This window comes from Physeter macrocephalus, chromosome 2 (genome assembly GCF_002837175.3).
Source record: "Physeter macrocephalus isolate SW-GA chromosome 2, ASM283717v5, whole genome shotgun sequence".
Classification (NCBI taxonomy): Eukaryota; Metazoa; Chordata; class Mammalia; order Artiodactyla; family Physeteridae; genus Physeter; species Physeter macrocephalus.
Window position 1 is genome coordinate 25,789,679 of NC_041215.1, and position 17,383 is coordinate 25,807,061.

General features: G+C 38.1%; 1 pseudogene; it reads right to left on the reverse strand.

The window, feature by feature from the left end:
• Positions 1–4,268: 4,268 nt before the first annotated feature.
• On the reverse strand, positions 4,269–5,029 carry LOC102993601 (pyridoxal phosphate phosphatase PHOSPHO2-like; annotated as a pseudogene).
• Between the last annotated feature and the right edge of the window lie 12,354 nt (positions 5,030–17,383).

Genomic DNA, 17,383 nt, shown 5'->3' on the forward strand with positions numbered 1-17,383 from the left:
GAATACATGTCAGTATTTTTACACACTCACACACACACACGAACAACCCAAATGGTATCAAATGCATTATATGAAAAGTATTCTCTAGCCAAGTTCTACTCTCAAAAGAACCTCTTTTAAAATATTTTTTAAAGAAAAAAGAATTTACCAAATTAAAAAACAAATAGCACGTTGTCATTGTTTAAAATTCAGACAGCAGGGCTTCCCTGGTGGCGCAGCGGTTGCGCGTCCGCCTGCCGATGCAGGGGAACCGGGTTCACGCCCCGGTCTGGGAGGATACCACATGCCACGGAGCGGCTGGGCCCATGAGCCGTGGCCGCTGAGCCTGCGCGTCCGGAGCCTATGCTCCGCAACGGGAGAGGCCACAGCAGAGGGAGGCCCGCGTACCACAAAAAAAAAAAAAAAATTCAAACAGCAATGAAATGATAACAAAGAAAGTTAAAATATTACTTGGAATCCTGCCACAGAGAAGTAGAATAGCTTTCTAGGTAACACTATAATATACAATATAATACGATATGATATAATATAATATATAATATAGAGGTGGAGATAGGTAAATATACAGTTGAATAAGTGATAAAGTTTATTAAACAGGATAAGGCTTATTATTTTTAATTAAATTATTACATTTAGTTTCTCTCAATTTTTACAGAAGAGAAAGAAATCCAACCGAAAGGAGAGCACAAATAAATATGAGGATTTTATAAATACTCACATAAGTATTTTTTAGCCATAAGAAATATATTTATTTTAAATATTGTAAGATCTCTCTCTGTATATAAAAATAAGAGAATTGTGAAACCCAGTAAGAATTTGCAGTGATTATATTTTTTAAAACTTTATGCTTAAATTTTATACTCTACCAATTAACTCTCTACTGTGAAAGATGACAAAGCTAGCACTCTCACATTTTTTCACCTTTTTTTGTCTTTCTTCCCAGTTTTCATTGTTATATTATTTTTTTTACAACTTCAAGGTTTATAACAACCATAGTCTGTTCAGAAACCATAATTCTCACGCTTATGTAATCTTACCTCTATATTTGCTTCTAGGAGTTACATTTTCTGAGTTCTGGCATGCTTAGAAACATCTGCTGTCTTTATGCTTATGGACAAAACAAGTTGGATAGCATATTCTTAAATCCCTTTTCCCCCCTCAGATCTCTGTAGGCTCTGCTCCATGGTCTTCTGTATTGACTACTAAGCTAACTAAGTCCTCTTAAGTCATCTTTTGATTGACTGGATTTGTTTGTGAAATGTCTTTTCTTTTTAAGGAGAGCCCTTGAACACCTTTACCTGATCTCTTTGGTATCTGAGAATGTTAAACTATTGGCTTTAAAGTTAAGGAACATCAGTGACTATTGTTCCCCCCAAATTCAGTGCCTTTATCCTCACTTAAAGAGTTGCTTCAATCTTCCTGTTGCAATAATTATATAACTTTGTTTATTGATTCCCAGATGCTTTGTGGTTATTACCTCCTTAATGACATTCTCATAATAATCCTGCATAGACCATGCTGTCATCCTCACTTCCTTAATCCAGAAGTTGATGTTAAGAGAGGTTAATAATTCCCAGGGTCACAGACAAGTAGTGGAGCCCAGCTGTGTATACGGTTTGTTTCCAGTGTCTCCCCTCTTTATTCCCTGCTGTACCGCCACCTTCTCCTAGATGTGGATGGTCTGGAGATGAGCCAGGCATGAGGCAATGTGAGGCATGGTCAGCATGGTGGATGGAAAGGAAAGGAAAGATGATTTGTCTTCTAAATTCTATTACCAGACATGTAAATAAAATAGTATTTCCAAGAATTCTCAAATCACAAGTAAATAATACTAGTGAAATTGGAGGATATTTCTTAGCCCTATACCCTATGGAAGATTTCTTTTAAGGTTGACAGTTTCTTGGAATTCTCATTGCTGGCATGCTGTACTTTGCTCTATAAAGTTACCATAAAAAATGTCTTCTGTTTAAGAAAATTAAAGGCGTTACATCAAGATCCATACTCTCATGTCAGCTTCATTATCTTGAGTCATATTTAAAAGCTGTAGTATTTGATATCCATTGTTATGAACTCTCCTTTGGGATTGGTATTTAAAATATTCCTTAAACCTAATCAATTCATATGATTCTACACTCGACCAAACTCAGTCACCTTCAGTCAAATGGTGAAGTGGTGAGCATATATGAGCAGAGTTCAGAAAAGCTAGAACAGTGACCATATTTACATGTATAAAATCTGATAAGAGAATGAATGGTTTGTATATCACAAATGAAATCCACAGCCCTGGTAGATTGGGGCCAGTTTCATCACTGATGGCCTCGGAAATGTAGAGATATTAAATTACATGATGTGCAAAAACCAAAAGGATCTCTTTCTCAGTCAGTATATTTAGAAAGGGCTGCCTGGGTCTTCAGGATGAACTTGAGGGCAGCCTGACAGTGATGAATGCTTTTCTCTGCCCTCTGTGATCTACCAGGGCACTTACCCTCTCTATTACCCCTTAGCACCTTATCAATGGGTCGCATTAATTAATAGATTAATTTCTTACTTATTAACACCTACTACTATATGTTAGCTCTGGAAGGGACCATAGTCCACCTTGTATACTTCTTGGCACATAATAGGCATTCAATAAATATTTGTGAAGTATTGTATTTCCTGTAAGTCTTGTCTTCTGAACTAAAATATAAACTATCAGAGGACAGAGTTCAAAGTTTATACTCTGAATGGTCCATTGGACCCAATAATGCTGAGCAGAAAGCAGGATCTCAATGATGATTTGTTATATTGAGTTGAATTAAATCATATGGAGTATAAAAGGCTGCCTTCCTGCCTGCTGGCTCTGTGCTTCCATAGGATTTTGTACCTGCCTTTTTTATAGCCTCTAATCAACTCTATTTTAACTTTTTGTTCCTGTATCCAACTGTCTCTCAACATTTTATATCTTCTGAGGGAAGTATTTATTTGTCTTTTTAAAAATTCAAGTGTAGTTGATTTACAATATTGTGTTAGCTTGGATGTATAGCAAAATGATTCAGTTATAAATATATATATATACATATTTTCAGATTATTTTACATTATAGGTTATTATAAATTATTGAATATAGTTCCCTGTGCTATATAGTAAATCCTGTTGCTTATCTGTTTTACGTATAGTAGTATGTATCTTTCAATACCGTACTCCTAATTTATTCCTCCCCCCCTCCCTTTCCCCTTTGGTAACCATAAATTTGTTTTCTATGTCTGTGAATCTGTTTCTGTTTTTGTTTTCCCCATAAAATTACATTGAACATTTTTATTCCTGGAGCTTTCCATATGGAAAAGAAAATCCTAACATTATTACATAAGGCATATTTATGCCTAAAACATGTGAGCCTACAAATTAACATAGTACTGTAAAACTTTCTAGGTCAGTTGATAGTTTGCTAATATCCCTATATGAAACAGTTTCTTAAATGTTGAGTATTCTTACAAATTATGTATTGTATCACTCAGTATTTCATTGACAAACAGAAATAACATACTGATTAAATCAGCGTTCTGGAGTTATAGTCTGTAATAATGATATAAATTTAAAATACTTGAAGAACATTAATTTGTATTTCATTTCAAAAGGAAAGTGTGAAATTAATGAACACTTGGGCAATAGCTACTGCATCCCTATCTCTAAAATTAACTGATTTGGAAGTAGTGTATTCTTATGTGAACTAAGCATTAGGCTTATTTTGAAGATCTGTAACTGCTAGACATACTTTGGAAATAAATGCCAAAGAAAGTAAAATATAAGACTATTTTCTCTGGGAATAAATTTAAAAATATAATCTACCTATTAACCACCTTTGGTAGACCACTAGTTGCACTTACCTCAATTTTGTACTCTACTTTTTTCCATTTTTCCCAGGCATATGACCATCTGAAATAAAAGCTATATTTTTCATCCTTCCTTGCAGTTAGGTAGGAGCATTGTGACTAAGTATTGGCTAATGAAATTAAAATGAGGGTGCAACCTTCTCTCTCACTGTCCTCCTTGCTGGCCAGAATGTTGATGTGAGGGATGGAGCTTGAACAGCAATCTTGGATCATAAGTTGGAAGCCAAGTGCTGAGGTTGGTAGAGCAACACAGAAACTTTGAGATACTTAACTCTGAAATTCTTTTAAGTGAGAGAGAAAACTTTTTTTCTTTTTTTAAAGCCACTGTTATTTGGGGTTTTAGTTTTATGCTGCTGTATTTAATCTTAACTGATACACATTTCAATTGTTGGCATATTACTCCTTTATTAGAAATTGTAAATGAGAAATTATTTCAACACCTGAAGACCACGATACAACAGAAGACTCCATACGCTCAAGATATTGAGACATCCTAGAAAGAGTTTTCTGTAAAGTATATCTATTCCGTGGCATGGCAATATCATTCTTCTTGAAAAAGTTTACTGGACAGACATCATTTCTGCCATCACATATATAAACAATTCGTGTATAATGCACTCCTCGTTGTGACTTTACCTACAAATTCTACCAAAACTACATTTTTGCAAAGATTTTGGGGATACCTAGTGCAAGAATGAGCATGATAATTTTCCACAGTGAGATGACCACTGGTATCAAAAGCTGCTGGATTTGTAAAGACTTTATCAAACACGTCATGAAAATTGGTAGCTTCTAAAACCCAACCTGTGAAGACTGAATTTGCATCTGAAATAATGATGCAGTCAAATTTATCCTTGTTCTTTCTTATAAAGTTTAAAAGTTCCACCATCCCTGGAGTGAAAGGCATTGATATCATTGCTCTTTTCATTTCATCTTCTCTTACACCTTCATCTCCCAAGTACTTAAAGACTCTGCCCATAAATTCTGTCCAAAATCCTTTTTCATAAGAATCTTGTAGTTCAATAGAAAGCTTTTTCTCTGGAGCACATTGTACAATCCAGGTGTCACTATTATCATCTATGATTGTATTGTCAAAGTCAAAAACCAACAAAATTTTCATGGTTCCAGAAATAGATTTGGGTTACCCCAATTTAGTATTTCCAAGACAATTAATCTTATTTCAACATGGAGCTTAGGTTAAACAATCATAACAATCTTCAGTTTTAAACACCAGCCGGTTTCTAACCAACATTACTCTTACTCTATATGCAGGGGGAAAGTCTTCTGGTTCCAAGCAAAGGAATGGAGACTTCTTGACTCCAGCATTATTATGATGGATCATCTGATAGAAAACCTTCCCCCCGTGAGGAGGTCTGTGGGTCACACACGCCAAGCCCAGGCCTTGCTCTCCCACACACCTGCCAGGTCCATCCCGAAACCAGGGGCAGGGACCTAGTCGGGTGTCCTTCCCCGGGAGGCACATGTTGGATGCTGATGGGAGTGCCAGGCCAGGCCCGGCCGGGTCCCCAGGGCTCATCACTGACCCAGGCCAGAGATCCACAGGCACTCTGGCCTCAGCGCCGGTCCCGCGGACTCTCCGGTTTCTGTTTTGTATATAGATTCATTCGTATTATTTTTTAGATTTCACATATAAGTGATATCATATAATGTTTGTCTTTGATTTATTTTACCTAGTACAATAAGGTCCATCCATAGTGATGCAAATGTCAGTATTTCATTCTTCTTTACGGCTGAGTAATATTCCATTGTGTATATATATACATATATATGTATATATATACCATATCTTCTTAAACCAATCACCTGTTGATGGGCACTTGGGTTGTTTCCATGTCTTGGGTATTGCAAAGTGCTGCTATGAACATTGTGGTATATTTATCTTTTAGAATTAAAGTTTTCATCTTGTCTGGATATATGCCCAGGAGTGGGATTGCTGGATCATACAGTAGCTCTATTTTTAGTTTCTTAAGGAACCTCCATACTGTTTTCCATAGTGACTGCTCCAATTTACATTCCCACCAACAGTGTAGGAGGGTTCTGTTTTGAGAGAAGTAGGGATATATCATTCTTTTTTGAATAATTTTGGACGCAGCAAATGATGAATAAAGAAAAGGAGCTAACATTCTATTAATTGGCTCTTATGCCAGGCTTGTGGCTGTGCTATCTGCTTTACATATGTTAATTCAGTCAATCTTCCCAAATCCTTTGACGTTAGTAATTTAATATTCATTTTATAGTTGGCAACACTAAAACTTGATTGTTTGCCCTAGATTATATGTCTGGCAAGGGCCAGACCAGAGATGGAAATCTTATCTTTCCAACTCTAAAGCCCTTACCATTCTTACTGTGCTGACTCACTTTTGCATAATTTAATGAGCTAACTAATGGGAACAGCTAAGTGGAGCTCTTCTGTCTACCCCACAGTAAAGTCTGGATACTTAGGATGCTCTCACAAGGGAATCATTTTCATACCAAACCGATTTGTTTAAGCAACACTGCTTACTCCTATCTAACAAGACTGCTTTATTCAAGTATATCCTTCCCAATGTTAGTAAAGTTAGGTAGAGTAGGATACCGCACCAGAGAAAATTTATGTTTTTAATCTCTTTTTCAGTGAGATATATGCCAGAAAACTCAAAATCACTAAATATAGCTCACCTTACTCCACCAGCCCTCAGCCCCAGAGATTAAGTATAGACAATGTATAATAATTGGGCTACCTCCTTTAGAAAGGTAAATCACCTTTGAGTAAAGAGGGTAACTTCCCTCAGAAGGGTAGAGATAAGGCCTCCTGCAGTCCCTGATAACAACTCCTGTTGAGAGGGGTACTCAGTAGATCCATTGCCCAGGGAAAGGGGATGTCATAAGACTCTTGAGGTTTTGGAATTTAAAAGGAAGTTGTACCCCAAGGAGAGATGGAGGAGAGTCACTCGGGGTCTGCCAGGTGATGGGTGCTTTAATATACCAGCCTTTAAACCAGATTCGAGCTACTCATGGACAGAAAGAGTTTCAAGAATCTCAGTTTCTAGATCCTTAGTTTCCAGATGTGTATGGATTTTATTCCCTAAAAAGTATCTGCCTGAGAATTTACCTATGCTCAAAACAGTGCTCCTTCCACTTTATAAAAGAAAGGCATATTCCTCACCCATCACCATCCCAAATCTTACAAAAGTCCACAGCCTCAGGTGTTAAAAAAATCTAGCATCTAAGGGGAAGGCTCCTTTAATAATAAGTAAGGCACCATAAACCCTCAGGGTTTATGTTTGTGATAAGGTTGATAGACTTGTTAGAAAGAAAGAATTTGGGGCTGTTTTGGGATTTCTGATTTCAGATATACGGTAGAGTGGGATGGTGGGACTAATTACGATCTTCATTTAGTGATTTTTCTACCCTTCAACTATTGTCAAAGAATGCATTCCTCTTAAGGCAGAGTCCTGCAGGAGCAAAGAAAAGAGAATATCGTTAAGAAGCACTGAACATGAAAACTGTCTTTTTTCCATGTTTTAGAAGTAGGCATTTCTTTTCAGTTCTTATCAACACTTGTGATCTGTAATGTGCAGGAGAGAAAAGCACCTTCAATCAGCCAAAGAATTAGAGATAGTTTTAAACGATTTGGAATGTGTTCCAGAACTACAAAAATTTCAGGTTATATTCAACAAAATCCACCAATTAATAAATTGAAAATATTAATTACCTAATAAATAAATTGAAAATTAATTACATGAAAATATACTTATAATATTTGAAAACATAAAACATAGTACCAAAAATATTGTTTGATTTAATGAAATTAACCTTTAATTTTCCAAGAATTTTCTAAAAATATTAGGTTATACAGGTGCCTATAAATGAAAGAATAAAAAGTATAAAAGTTATGGCTTGGTAAAGTGAGGTAGGGAAGAAAACAACCTGAGTAGCAAATCCTTTTGGAAGTGCAGTGGTTTTCCATTGTTTCTTTTCAATAGCCAAGGAGTAGGATATGGAAGTTTCCTTCTGTGAGGCAGCTGGATTAATTAGGAAAGAAAATGAATTTAGCTGTGTTTGCATCCTGTGTTAGGAGAGCGAGAGGTATTCTGTTACATAAATAGAGGGAGTTATCAGTTAATCCACTGGCTCTATGGAATAAGGGCTTTCTAAATATTCAGGAGTTTCGGTACCTGGTGAATACCTAATTCAGGCATTAAAGAAAAACAAACCTTTTCAATCTTCTACTCCACAAATACTTTGAATGTCGACCGTGCAGAGTTTGTCCCAGACTCTGGTGGTATAGCACGTCGCGTTAGATACAGCCTCAGTCTACGGAGACCCCCATTCAGTGGGCAGAGTTAAGACAATGAACAAAAGAGTAAATAAATATGATTATTTAAGATTGTGGTATTCACTATGAGGTATCTAATACAAGGAATTATGGTGAGGATTGACTGGGTGAGATTGTAGGGGTGACTTTGACACGGGCAGTCAGAGAAGTTGAAAGCGGGGCTGAGCCCTCTGTGACACGAAGTAGCAGCTAAGTGACAACCTCTAGATGAAGGGAAAAGGAAGAAGCTCTTGAGGTGGGGATGGGCTTGCGCACTTAGTCAGCCCTACATCTTAGATGATAAGAAGTACCTTCCATCTCAACGGTTTTTAACAATTGACACAGACGTCACAGACCCTGAGATTTCTGCGTTCCATAACTTGTCTTCACTGCTCACACTGTAAGAAGTATTATTTCTAGAATCATTCACTATTATTTCTGACTTAGAGACAAAGTAAGACATATTGTTTTATGATTTCTGTGTCTTTCCATCACCTACAGTTTGGGGATCAATGTCCTATTTCTGGCCAAACTACTTTATTCCACTTCTATAGAGAATGGATAGTAAAACAAACCTTTGAACGTCGATATTTTAACCGAGTAGGTTCTGGGGAGGAGAAGGATTTGAGAACCTAAAACAAAGATCAAAATATCTGGGTACTTGATTCTTTCCCTTGAGAAAGACCTCTTAGAAATATTTTATATCTGCTGTATTACAGCTTCCCACATACTGGAGGAATTGATTGTTGTAAACTATTGTGGCTCTTCCACAAGGCAAGCTGAGACCTTGTGATGGGCTGGCGGGGAGGAAACATCAGCAACGTATGGACTGGGGGGGATGTTCAGTGCTTTGTGTTTGCCCCTTGCCCAGGCATGGTGGAGAGTAGTTAGCAATCCAAATCAGTGTTTAAGAGTCTGAGAAACCTCATGATGGTTCTGGACTCATAGCATCTAGGCAAGCTGATATGGTGGGTGGGGCATTGCAGCAGGAATTTGTAGTAGTGACAAGGATCAGCTGAGTTATTTCTAACATCTCAGGAGGGTGATTTTGCAGATAGAAAGGACTATTTATTAAGCAAATTTTAATTTAATATTCAAATTATTAGTGTTATAAAATTCAAAACCTAGATAAAAATCCTTTAAGTGTGCATATATTTCTTAACGTCTTTAAATATATAGCAACTTTTGAGTGGAACATTTCTTTTTCTTTGAGAATTCCAGTGGAAATATTGAAGTGGAAAGCAATAGCGATGTGCTATAGTCATCTATGTGGGACTGACTAAAAAGAGAGCAAAAACGGTTCTGGGACTTTTGTCTTCACTCTCCCTTTCCATCAGTTAAGGTAGGAAGATAAATTACGGAAAGATAGAATGGAGGAAATTCCTATGGGTAAAGAGGCTTTAGAATTTCCTTCCCTCTCTTATTTAACTGGTCCAAGGGAGGGGGGCTCAAAGAGTCTACTTGTAGAGGTCAAGAGTGTCTGCAAGGCGGGGACACTGGCATCTTAATCCCTGGTTGGAAGTTTGCTGAATGCAGAGAATCCACCGTGTGGTTTGTGGTCAAAGAGCTCTCCGGAGAACATGACATGTGTGGCTAGCAGCCTGGAGGAATTCTGCAGGATGGAGGTGAGCTATATGATGACAGAGCAAGGAGAGAGCAGACACAGGAAAAAGCCCATACTCCCACAGTCTAGCAAGGCAAGGATGCATATGATTCCCCATGCAGAATGAATGTTTAGGAAACAGATATGGCTGAAGCCAAATTGAAAGATTTTCTGCATGAGAAGTGCCTGTGGAGCACTGCAAGAAGCCTGCCCTTGCGCTGAGGTTGAAAGTAATTCACGCCACCACTTGATATTTTTCAGATAGTCTCTTTATTGACTGAATTTTCCACACCCCCCCCCCATCCCAAATAACTATACAACTCTGTGGTCATCTTCTTGACCGGAATCAAAAGGGAGACCTGTAATATAGTTTCGGGTGCCCTATAGTTTGATGCAGGCTCTTAATCCAGCAGCTGACGGAGAGAGGCCAACCCCCACAAGGAGAGACTGAGAAGAGATAGGTCTTGGATCCTGTGAACCTCAGGGAAGGAGGCTGGGTTTCACAGGAATAGAAGAGTGAATATGAGGCTCTGGTCGTCAAAGTTATGGTCTTCAAGACTTTTTCCCCAGCCTGATTCCAATGTTCTGCTCTCAGAATATTCTTTTCTAATTGTAGATTTTTGGGGGGGATTGGGCTAGCAGTGATTTTGCTAGTTGTTCCTTTATAGTCTATTTATGTTGCTTATCAAGAGCTATATCAACTATTTTTCAGTTTAGTGATAAAAAATGTGATTGCTGGAATATGTCAGCATCTCTTTGGGTACAGCCTGCAAATAAACAAACATTGCTGGGTTCTGATTGGCTAGAAGTAGAGTGTGATTCACTTGTTTTGTATATCCTGTCAGTGATGAAAATCCTAGGTCTGTAAGCTGAGGTGACCACTGTGACATAAAATAATTTTGCTTTATATTTTAATAGCACATAAACATTTTTTATTTTAAAAAATCTGATAATAGTCACTTCAACAGATTCTGCCCTAAAAAATCACTTCCTCTAGAAAAGACTAAATATGTATACCTGTATATTGTATAGTTTATGGAAACCATAGCTACGTGAATAAATACGGATAGTTTCAAACGCAATAGAGTACTTTGCATTCTTATGTTAAATTTGAAAGTGGGGAACGGGAGCTGCAAGCATTCATCAGAGCCTGTCATGGTCCTATGCAAGAGTCCCTTAAAGTATACCTATTTTTAGGACATTAAGGGAGAAATCTGGGCGGTTAATAGGTTGGTGGAAATAAGATTGGCCAATAAGGGTACTTCTTGTTGGTAGGTACCAAGAGAAACTTTACTGACTTAGAAAACCAGGCCCGTTCTACACTCTGCACGCTGATTGGTCCAGGCCTTGTTATATATTGCCAAGTATAGCTTGGGATTGGGACAGAGTCTGGACCCAGATGGCTTATGTGATGAAATTCCTCCGTGCTGGCAGACAAGGATTGAGAAAAGAGAGGAACTATTAAACATAAAAAAGAATTTTAGCAATTTGTAGCAAAGCAAGTGACAAAGAAGATAGAATTATAAAAGCAAATAGAATTGTAAGACTCTAGCTTGACATCATTGTTCACTTTATCAGTGTGAGAGGATTGGTGCCTTTCTCCAGGATAAAGGAGTGAAGTGAGAAGTTCCTCAACTGGGGACAATAGCTCAGTTTTTTTTGGTTTTTTTGTTGCTTTTTTTTTTTTTGCGGTATGCAGGCCTCTCACTGTTGTGGCCTCTCCCGTTGCGGAGCACAGGCTCCGGACGCGCAGGCTCAGCGGCCATGGCTCACGGGCCCAGCCGCTCTGCGGCACGTGGGATCTTCCCGGACCGGGGCACGAACCCGTGTCCCCTGCATCGGCAGGCGGACTCCCAACCACTGCGCCACCAGGGAAGCCCGCTCAGTTTTTATAGACTTAAAAAATTTTTAAGTTTTTCATGAAGAAATATTTATGGCCTGGAATCTCTGTTTTGTTTAAGGTTTTGTGATTTTCTTACACTTAAAGCCATTGTATTAATCTGGAATGTATCAACTGCAAAATACAGAAGAGCTAGGTAGCTCTAGATGAAAAACCTAAAGGAATATTTGCCAAACATAATGAGTAGTTTGGCATTAAGAGCGCAGGGTAGGAGGGTTTAATAATGACCTTGGGGACCTAGGCTTCTCTCATGTCTCTACTCCACCACACTTAGTTTGTTGGCATTTATGCCTATGCATGTTGCTTCATGGGCATTGGAAGCTGCCACGTCTCCAGGCTTCATGACTGCATTCCAGACTGAAGAACAGGCCTTTATAATTGTCAGGCAAAGGAGAAGGGTATTGAAAGTGCAAGTTGCATTAGTCTATCTTTAATGTTGACTCATAGCCATTCTAAGGATACCTATTATATAAGCAATTATTAGATAACACAATATGTTCTAAATTATTAATATTTCTCATCTCCCAAATATAGTAATATGAGAGCTGGTGGTTTTAGATCTTACTTGCTTTTAGCCTAATTTATCTTAGACTCAGCCCAGCTTTTCCTATAGCAGTTAAATTCTATTGTGTATGCCAACTCCAGTCATTTGGACGGGCTGCCAAGACTGCCATGTAAAAATGGATTCTGAGGTTGCCCTGAGCCCTGGCAGGAAAGTAGGCCTTGATATTTGCCATGAGGGAAAATGTTTGCCCATGGGCTAAGTGTCTGTTCTTCTTTTTCTGTAAAAGCTCTTGTATTACAGAAAGGAAGGCCAAGTACACCGTCAATGAAACATGTTTCTTTAAGATTAAGAAATTTAACTAGTCTTTGGGATATTATCATAACTTGTATATTCTGACTACGGAATGTGCAAATGAGTGAAACCTGCCACGTTACTCATGTCGAAGTTTACACTATCATTCTCGTAACTGGTTATCAGGTGAAACAAAGCTTTATGCCCAGAACAGCAGCTTTCAGTTTCTCTACCCAGAGGTAGTTCTGCTCAAGATTATCTGTTCATCTAAATGAACATTCATATTCCCTTGTATTAATCTACTTGGGCTGCCATAACAAAATATCATAGACTGCATGGTTTAAACAACAGAAATTAATTTTCTCATAGGCCTGGAGGCTGGAAAGTCTAGGATCAGGATGCTGGCAGGGTTTCACTCTGAGGCCTCCTCTCTTGTCTTGCAGGCAACATCCGTCTTGCTGTGTGCACGTGCAGAGACAGAGTGAGAGCAAAATTTCTTGTGTCTCTTCTTATAAGGACACTAATCCTACGGTGTCAGAGATCCACCCTTATGACCTCATTTAACCTTAATTGCCTCCTTAAAGCCCCTATCTTTAAATAGTCACATTAGGGATTAGGGCTTCAACATATGAATTTTAAGGGCTACAGTTCAGTCCATAGCATCCCTATAAGATATAATTACAGTGAAGTTACAATCCTAAAACAGAAACTGTATTTTTTATTCTAGGTTTAATAAAATATTTTTATTTTATTATAATTATTTTTAACTATAAAATATTATTTTATACAAATAAACTATTTTATTTTATATTTTATTATAATTTATTATAAATTATTTTTATTTTATTATATTTATTGTATCATAAGTCCTGGTATCCTCTATCCAGAGAATGTTCGAGGTCTTTAGAAAGATTTGTGAAGAAGCATAAAAAGCAACCCAAATACACTTTTCATTAGAGTCCTATTTTTGGCCAGAATTATTCCTGAGAGGTCACCAAGAATGATAAATATCAGCAGTCCAAAGTTTAAGTTATTTTCTTCCACATAAACTTTAGTCAGTTTTATGATTTTTAACTCTTGTTTTAATTAGACATCAGAGAATATTGAAAGATTCCCTCTAATGAGCTTTTTTTTTCTTTCATGGGAGATGACTCAAGTAATAGGGCTTGCCAAGTGTATATCCGCTCTTGATCAAGGAGACAATTCTGAGCTATTTAATATAATAATTAAAACAGGATATAAGCAAGGCACGTTGATAAACTCATCATTGTGATTTAATAGAAAAAACATGGAACTAGAAATTAAGGAGAAAAAAAAGTTTAACTTCTGATTGTCCCTAGTCTCCTGGGATAAATCCTAAGAAAATAATCCCCAGTACAAAACTGGCAAGATCCTTGGATTGGAAGGCAGAAGATCTGAGTTTGAATATATCACCACTTCACTTTTCTGAGTCTCAATTTCTTTGTGAAATGAGACAACCGATTTCAGCCTAAAAGTATGAGTATATGAGTATGTATATATTTAGAACTGGGTCAGCCATATTACTGGTATGAAATAAATTTGTATGAGATGTTAAGTCCTGTATGGGCAGATATGTGTTGAACTAAAAATTGTGGCTCCAACACACTTTTGATTTTTGATTAAACACACACTAAAGAATGTTTGATGAGTGAATGAATGTGTCATAGACAAGTGACTTATCACCTTGTTGTTTTTCCTCCAATATTCAGAGTTTGCCCTAAGTGATCTTTCAGCTCTTTTTGTTTATAATAATTTGATTCACAATTCTTATGAGTCGTCTGAGGGATCAGCAGTGAAAAATCTCATCTTAGGCAAGGCAAGGTTTGTGCCAATGGATAAGCCACTAACACTCCAAGAACATGGGCAACAATTTTCTCTTTTTGGATTTCTTCTGTCAAAATTACAGAATTAGTGCATATTTGTTGAAAGTGTGAACAAAGCCAGTCCTGTATAAAAATTTTAAGGATAAAAGAAAGTCTTTCTTTCCCCCCCTTTTACCCTCCTTCATATCCTATTTTGTAGGACAAAAGTTTGATGCATATTTTTTCATCTCTCTCTCTCTCATTGTTTCTCTCTTATATTCAGATGAAGGGATAGATGGATAGAAATTTTTTAATGAACTATACCAGTCAATAGGTGTATTTGTAATTTATAAAGAGAGTAACAGAGAGAAAGTCCCCAAAGAATGACTCTTCAATGTACAACTTGTTATACTATGAAACCAAAGGGTGTTTGGGACTGGGCCTGGTGAATCAGTGTTTGCCCAGAATGGCTCATCCTGGCACCCTATAATTATATCTCATAGATGACAACATTATCTACATCCATCCTGAGCTGGCTTGATGATAATCAGTCCAGTTGACGTTGCTTCCTCCTTTTTAAACCCAAATCTGACATTAAGTAATAAAATAGTTCAATAAAATTGTTCAGTAAGATGGGTTAGATACTCCTGGATTTGGCATTGGGCATAGTTACTAAACAGAGCTGAGATCTGGAAATGTAGACTTTAATCAATGAAAAAAATCCAGCATGTTTCATTATTTTAACACAATTTGCTTTTTTGTAGAGGTCAGTTTCCTGCTTTTGAAACTATAGTTACAGTTTGCGTAAATCTTATCACTTTTACAAGTTTATGTCCCAACATTATCAGAAGCTGGGGATGGCTAAGGTTGTAGAGTTTTTAATATGAAATTTTGTGCCTCGTCCTTCTGTTTCTCTTTGCTTTTTGTCATAGGGGCCTTAGAACTTTGCTCCTGGTGCTTGAGGTTAGAAATGGAGACCTGGGACATGGCTATACATCCTGCACGTTCCTCAAAGCTTCACTTATAGACATCTTTAATGATCATTTCTATATACCTTAATTACGTTCTAAAAATTCTAAAATTTTGAGATTTGAAATCCTCCACAATATTTTTTTAAAATTTTATTTATTTATTTATGGCTGTGTTGGGTCTTCGTTGCTGCGCGCGGGCTTTCTCTAGTTGAAGCAATGGGGGGTTACTCTTCGTTGTGGTGCACGGGCTTCTCATTGCGGTGGCTTCTCTTGTTGCGGAGCACGGGCTCTAGGCGTGCGGGCTTCAGTAGTTGTGGCACGCGGGCTCAGTAGTTGTGGCACATGGGCTTAGTTGCTCTGTGGCATGTGGGATCTTCCCGGACCAGGGCTCGAACCCTTGTCCCCTACGTTGGCAGGCGGATTCTTAACCACTGCGCCACCAGGGAAGCCCCACAATATTGTCCGCATCTGGATGTGGCACAAAATTTCCTAAGTTCTGATTTTATTTCTAAACTCATCACTGTGGATCCACATTGCTTATTTCTATCAAAATTTTTGCCAGTTTCTCTAGAAAGCTGAAACAGGGTCATTCTTTGCAGGGGTAGACAAAGGGTAAATGGAGACTGGTTCATGACATACTCACCCAGGTTATCCTGTGCAGAAGTCTGCAACCTCAACGTGGCTTGTGTGTCCAGTTCCCATAACATCAATTCATTCCGAGGACCTTCCTTGGTCCAAGGATTGTATGATATAAAAGCACTTCAGCTTCTGTAAAAAAGAAAGTCGATGAGTGATATAATCTTAAGAAGCTCTGTTTTGGAAAAGGAGTAGCAAAAAAGGAAAAGGAAGAAATGAATTGATCCACAGATAGTGTCAGATAGTGACAATCTGTATCCAATTTTGGAAAAGACAGGAGTGATATTCAGCCAGTATGTACCATAATGAGATTTCCAATATTGAAATACTTCGCTGCCCGAAGGACATTTCCCTATGGCTTTGCCTCTGGTAATTACATCTGTCTGGACAGGAAGAGGTCCTAGGGCAAAGACAGCACCTGGCTGGTGCTAGACAAAGGGAAGAGACATTAAATCCGTCATAAGATATTTGACTATTTTCTTCTTGAAAGGGGAAAAACATTCCAGCACCTAAGCTGAGAGGATTGGGACAAGAGGATGTAAAGAAAGACTGAGAGAAGGGGCAGGACAAATTGCTACTGTGAATATATATATATATCAGGGTTGCAGAGGCTTCTCTGTACTGGGAGCAGTGTGGAAATTAAGCTTTGTGCATTAAAATGCTCTGGAACATGCAGCCCAAGCTCCCTCTGCAGTATCTGTCTTTGTTAGATAAGTTGCAAGCATTGACCACAACCAAATCTGTTCTAAAATTTTGTTATCCAACAACAATACACGTTGGGTAGCTACAACATTTCTCAACCAGTGCTTAATAATTGGTAGCAGACGGTCAAGTTAAACACACCATTATCTGCTGCCTCAAAAAGCAAAAAAGGCAGCTGAGACAAACCGCAGAATACCTGCCAAGATGACTGGTGCAGCGCCTCAACCAGGTGGGCTGGCATTCAAGCAAAACCACTTATGGGAGACTCAGAGCTTTTCACTCCGTGGTCTTGCTACTGTCTTCTTCCTGCAACTTACCTGCTTTGTCTGGGTCACTTCTCAGTATCAAGGGTCCCTGCACAACATTCACCTGTGCATTCATTCAACCAACATTTACTGATCTTCTATCAGATGTCAGCTACTAGACAATGGTGACGGATGGGTGATGCTGGGAAGTTCACTCTGATTTGCTGTTCACTGGTGAAAATGCCTGAATGATGGAGAAGGTTTTGGTGCCAAGCCAAGCTGGGTTTGAATACTTTCTCCAGTGTTCAGCAGCTCTGATATTTACTAATCCTAGGCACATTAACCTCTCCGAGTCTCAATTTCTTCATTTGTAAAATGAGGGCAGTTGTACTTGGCCCATCTTGTATGGTTACTATAAGAATAACGTGACATGTATAAAGGGCTGGGAGAGAGACTGATTCATAGCTGTGACCCCATAGAAGTTTACTTCATTTCCTGCTGTCTTCTAATCAATACA